The sequence below is a fragment of the Dendrobates tinctorius genome, unplaced genomic scaffold, assembly GCF_039654945.1.
Source record: "Dendrobates tinctorius isolate UK_male_01 unplaced genomic scaffold, ASM3965494v1 ptg000089l, whole genome shotgun sequence".
Classification (NCBI taxonomy): Eukaryota; Metazoa; Chordata; class Amphibia; order Anura; family Dendrobatidae; genus Dendrobates; species Dendrobates tinctorius.
This window is the reverse complement of record NW_027361757.1, coordinates 9,575,507-9,582,065: the sequence shown is the minus strand read 5'-3', so window position 1 is coordinate 9,582,065 and position 6,559 is coordinate 9,575,507.

Here is a 6,559-nt window from a genome sequence, read left to right as displayed (position 1 = left end):
AGTGACCCTATCCCAGACACGATGGGGCGACCCGGGGGGCATGTTTGAGAATTATGCACCTTAGGGATGTGGTACCAGTGAGGTTTTCGCGGAAAATCGGGTATTAACTTCTTCGCTCTTTGTTTTGATAAAACATTCCTCTCCACATATTTGCGCAATATATTTATTCGACTCTCAATCCCTTTCTGAAGCATATCCATTTATTTGTTCGCTATGTGGATGACGTGTTCATAGTTTGGGATGGAACAGAATTTATATTTTCATCGTTTGTGGGATGGCTAATCAGATGAATATGAAGTTCACATATAAGTTCTGGGGCACATGTCTGGAATTCCTAGACATTAATTTGTGGGTACATGATGGGTCATTGCACACGGAAATTTATCAGAAACCATCTGCCACTAATGGTCTCTTGGTATTTGTTATAATCTATGTGATTATTGTTATGCTGTAATGTCTATCGTCTGTACAAGTCCCCTCTGAAATGTAAAGTGCTGCGGAATATGTCGGCGCTATAGAAATAAAATGTATTGTTATTATTAGGGTCTGAATACTTATGACCATGTGATATTTCATTTTTTCTTTAATAAATTTGCAAACAATTCTACATTTCTGTTTTTTTCAGTCAAGATGGGGTGCAGAGTATACATTAATGGAAAAAAAGAACATTTTTGAATTTACCAAATGGCTGCAATGAAGCAAAGAGTGAAAAATTTAAAGCGGTCTGAATACTTTCCGTGCCCACTGTATACATAAATGATGCTGACCCACACTGCAACTAATGAACACATGAATTCCAATATTGCTAAATATGTTAAAAACGTACTTGAACTTGAAGTAGTTGTATGGCTTTTGAACTTTTTGATCAAAAATGTTGACTAGGTACCTAGGATGCTTTCACACTGTGTTCTTGCCCATATTCAATGATCGCGCCATGGCTTGTATCTGAACTCCCTACAAAACAGGATTTGGGTGTACTTGCCGATGAGGCCATTGTCTAGAAAGTGCCAACAGAGTCAACGCGCAAAATTTTCGGACATATATGCTTGCAAGAGGCGGACACACAAATACTACGTCTGAGTGTCCCCCTCCTGTAGGCGTACATGCCCAAAAATAATGCACATCAGAGAGCACATTGACTCTGCCAGCAGCATTTTAGTCTATGGCCTGTTGAAGCATGTGCCCGAATCCTGTTTTCTGAGAGGTTCAAACATAAGCACTGACAGGACCAACTAACGTGGGCAAGAACTCAATATGAAAGGGGCCTTACATATTTGACATGTGTAGAAATATTGGAGTACATGTATTCATTAGTCACAGTGTTTTGATGTGTATGGTTGTATATTATGATCATGCAAAAACTGGAAACCTTATGGACTGCTTGATATAGAAGAACAGATGATGCCAAAAAAGCGATAATCTTCATACTGAGCAAAATCCCTTGACAAGTGCTAGAAGATATACATGGGTTACTGTACCAACACCATCATGCATAAGCAATCGATGATGGTTCTTGTATCAATTGAATATCATCACCATGGGATTTATATTAAGGGAAGAGCCACTCAGGGTTCCAAGTAAATATAGATTTTAGAAGACAAGGAAGAATTGGTGATCTTCCTGACTTGTAGCACTTTGTGTGTTTTGACAAGCAATTAAAGTTCTTCCCTGACATAATATTCATGTCCTGAGGCTATTAAATTACACTGGTTGGGGAAATAACCTAAAACTGACTGAAAAAAAAAGTTCACAGAGGGAAAATTGAAAAATGACTCTTAAGGCCTAATATAAAAGAACATTGCAAGGACTGTTATGGGATCCCTTTCACTGTATACTTATAAGACTTAATTATTCTATTAGTGAATAAGTCCTTTTATCAGCTACTAAATGGAGTAAGTTGGCATGTCTCAGAGTTCATTGTAGGCACAGTATGAAGTAAAAGAAATGGTTCTTGGGGATGTGGGTATGACAATATCAGGTGCAGATATACTCATTGCTCATATATATCGGGTGTAAGGAAATGTTCCAAAATAGTCAACATCCATGGTACTAGCATGATGAAAATGTATCATGATTATTTTGACTATAGTATTGTTGTTTTTTGTCAATAAATTTCAACAAACACTGCTAATCATAAAAATACAACTCTGCACACTAGCTCAAGCTCAAAAAGTATTTTCCAACACTTAAGGGCTCATGCAGACCTCAGTGATTTTTCATCAGTGTCTGAATGCCAAAACCAGGAATGGAACATACAGAGAAAAGCCATAACTGGAAGACTGGCAATAGGGATGAGCAAACGTACGCTAACGTGTTTGGCTGAGTATCTTAGGAGTGGTCGGATAACACATCCTAGCACTTTCGCTCATCACTAATTGACACCTGTTCTGTGTTTTGGAGACACTCCTGCTTTTTGCATATGTGGCGTCCCTGAGGCTCAGTCGCCACAGAGGTACTGCACCTTCTCCTAAGGTGTAGTGCCCCACCGCCTAGGTAAGTTGGGAACTCCTTTCCACACTCCAACATCTGCATCCCACATACAGGATAGTTCAGTAGGTCCGCCTAGCAGCTTGAGGCTGGGGGTAGCAGAGCACCCTTCGTGGAACCCTGCTTCGTAACACGAGATGTGCTGGGAGGTGGGTGGAGTTATTATAAAAGAGAGGGAAAGTTGAGGATTGTAGGTCAGTCTGACAGGAGGTCAGGCAAGAGGAGTTCAGTTCTGAAGTTAGTTTTGAATTCAGTTTGAGTTCAGTTTAGAAAGAGTGCTGCAGCTGCCTCAGTGATCTGAGCCAGCTGGCATGGGAAAGAGAAGAGAAGGAGAAAGACGTAGACCTGCAACCTAAGCTTCCATAAGAGAGAGAAGGAACAGCGCGGAACAAAGGAGTAGGAGAACAGGGAGGAGTTGTGGGTTGGAAGAGGAACCCTGCCTATAGGTTCTCAGCGCAAGGCCGGGGCCCGGTCCCCGAGGTTGTATGGACACTTATGGTTCTGCAGAAGACACCGGTGGAGTAGTTGGCTGTAAATGCACTACTCCCATCAAAGACTTGGGACACAACAGCAACTGGATAGAGAGCCAGGACTTCTGAGAAGGGAGTCCCCGATAGAGGCTACAGCTGTCTGTCATACAAGTAGAGTTGTTAGTAACATCTAACAGGAGGAACTTCAGAGTACCACGGTACTGGAGCTCTTCACACTAAAGGCGCAATAGAGGAGTCATTCAAGAAACGTACATGTTGGCGGAGTGTTGGAGAGGAGAACCCTGACTTGCCCGGGAGGTTGATTGAGTCTCTACCCCGGAGGACACGGCACGGAGGCAGGCACCAGTGGGTACCACGAACTGTGAGTAAAGCTTTGAAACTGCAGCCCTGGTGTTGTCCATTCATTCACCGCTAACACCTTCAGCACCGCTACACCTGGGTACCAGCATCTATACCATTCTGTGCCTCTCCTCATCCATTGCACCCACACTGCCTTGGGACTACAGCTCCACCTGTGGGGAGCTACACCATCTTTGCTGCACCACACCATCAGTCCCAGTGGATCTGCACGCAGCGTTGGCTCAACATCTTACTTGCCAAACACCACGGGTGGCGTCACGAACCATCTAAATAAACTATTACACTATTAACATCTCCGCCATTGATATTGGGCTACTAGGGCCACGGACCGGGTCACTGCTGCTGTGACACATCCCCCCTGACACCGGCCCGGTACCGGGTACCCCGCTGCCCTGGGTATGAGGGCGACCCACATGCAAACACTGATTAAAAATCACTGGTGTCTAAGGGTACCGTTACACTTAGCGATGCACCAGCGATCCCGACAACGATATGGATCGCTGGTGCATCGCTAAGTGGTCGCTAGTGAGCTGCCACACAGGCAGATCTCACGAGCGACATAGCAGCGGTCGGGGGTCGTTACTTACCTGTCAGACGCGGCGATCCTGACGTCCTCCCGCCCGCGTCCACACGTCGCTCGACGGCGCCACAGGAAGCCCAGCAGGAAGCGCCCGACGAGAAATGATCCAGGACGTTCTCGCACAACCAACGATGAGCAGCGGGGGAGCTGGTCGGAGGTAATTATCAGACATAGCGATATCGATAGCAATATAGCTGCTACGTCACAAAATCGGTGACGTTACAGCGATATTGCTAGCGATATCGCTATGTGTAACGGGGGCTTAAGTTTGCCTAAACAGACAACGATCGCCATCAGCAAACGTTGCCAGTCGGCAGTTTTTTCACACGGCTTAATTGCAGTGTAAATTAAGGTATAAATAAAGGTACATAATAATGGCTAACAATCTGATGACATGCAGAAATGAGGAAAATTTATGAGTATACCTTTTAATCCAACAAGTATAAGGCTGGTTTCACATTTGCGTTTTTTTTCGCGGTAATTTAGCGCTAAATAGCGCATGCGGTTTTTTTTCCTATACTTTGCATGGGATGCGCTTATGTGCGCATACACATGCGTTTGTACGCGTTTTACCGCACATGCGTTTTTTTGCGGTATGCGCTCGGGCGCACAAAATGCAACTTGTTGCATTTTTTGTGCGTCCGATTTGCCTCAAAAAAACGCATGCGCGTGCAATGCGTTTTTTTACAGCAAGACACCCATTATAAGTCTATGGTGAGCATATGTGCGCATTGGCATGCTTATGTATGCGTTTTTTTGCACATGCGTTTTTTTTTTTACCATTAGTTTAGACAATGGAATTTAGGGGTTTGGGTAAAGTTAGGGTTAGTTAAGGGGGTTTAGGGTTAGGGTTAGGGTCAGGGTTAGGGTTAGGGTTAGGGTCAGGGTTAGGGTTAAGTATGGTTTGGTTAAGGGTTAGGGTCAGGGTTAGGGTTAGGGTTAGGGTTAGGGTTAGGGTCAGGGTTAGGGTTAAGTATGGTTTGGTTAAGGGTTAGGGTCAGGGTTAGGGTTAGGGTTAGGGTTAGGGTTAGGGTCAGGGTTAGGGTTAGGGTTAAGGTTAAGTATGGTTTGGTTAAGGGTTAGGGTCAGGGTTAGGGTTAGGGTTAGGGTCAGGGTTAGGGTTAGGGTTAGGGTCAGGGTTAGGGTTAGGGTTAGGGTTAGGGTTAGGGTCAGGGTTAGGGTTAGGGTTAGGGTTAGGGTCAGGGTTAGGGTTAGGGTTAGGGTCAGGGTTAGGGTCAGGGTTAGGGTTAAGTATGGTTTGGTTAAGGGTTAGGGTCAGGGTTAGGGTCAGGGTTAGGGTTAGGGTCAGGGTTAGGGTTAGGGTTAAGGTTAGTTAGGGTTTGGGTTAGGCTTAAGTATGGTTTGGTTAAGGGTTAGGGTTAAGTATGGTTTGGTTAAGGGTTAGGGTCAGGGTTAGGGTTAATTTTGGTTTGGTTAAGGGTTAGGGTTAGGGTTAGGGTTAGGGTTAGGGTCAGGGTTAGGGTTAGGGTTAGGGTCAGGGTTAGGGTTAGTAAAGTCATGGTTTGGGTTAGTGTGAGGGGCCACCTAATGTTGGAAAAAAACGCAAACGCGGTAAAAACGCACTAAAAACGCATACAAACGCATAAAAACGCTGCGTTTTTTTCATGCATGCTCATAAAAATGCTTGAAAAAAACGCAGCAGTTGTATGCTTTTGTATGCGTTTTTCAATGCGTTTTTTTGCGGGAAAAACGCGCTGCAAAAAAAAGCAAGTGTGAAACAGGCCTAACATTTACAAAACCATTTTTTTAGGGACCATCATTTTTTAAGTGACTTTGAGGGGCTATGTGAAAAAAAATACCCAGAAGTGACATCATTTTATAAACTATACCCCTCAAAGTGCTCAAAACCACATTCAAAAAGTTTGTTAACACCTTAGGGGCTTCACCATAATTAAAGCAATATTGACGTAAAAAATGAAAATTTTACTTATTATGATTAAAATATTGATTTAGCCTCAAATTATTCATTTTCACAAGGGTAACAAGAGAAAATGAACCATACAATTTGTTGTGCAATTTCTTCTGAGTATGTTGATACCCCATATGTAATGGAAAACTACTGTTTGGAGGCACGGCAGGGCTTGGAAGGGAAGGAACACCCTTCAACTTTGGAGCGCAAAATTGGCTGGAATAGCCAATGTCGCTTTGGGAGAGTGTTGTGATTGGGTCACCGAGGAGGAAAGCAAGACCAAGCTAAGCCACAGAAAACCAGAGAGGTTGGTAACTAAGCGGATTACAGACCCCTGATCCTATCCACACAACTAGCAGTAGCCGTGGAGTGTACCTACAATGATCCTAGACGCCTCGACACAGCCGGAGAACTAAATAAGCCAAAAGCAAGAAAGGGGAAATCTAAACTGCCCCAGAGCAGACCCCAAAGGAATGGATAGCCCCCAAACATATATTGTCAGTGAGACAAGATGAAAACACAAATGCAGGTAGGAAAATAGACTGAGCAAACGATGGGACCCACACTAACTAGACAGGACAGGAAAGGAAAGACTCTGTCTGCAATCATGCAAAAAACCCTGCAAAAAATGCCCAATATGTCTGATAGAAAAAAACTGAAGTCACTAGACTTCGCTGTATATCCTGAAAGCAGAGCAAAAAGAGGCAAATC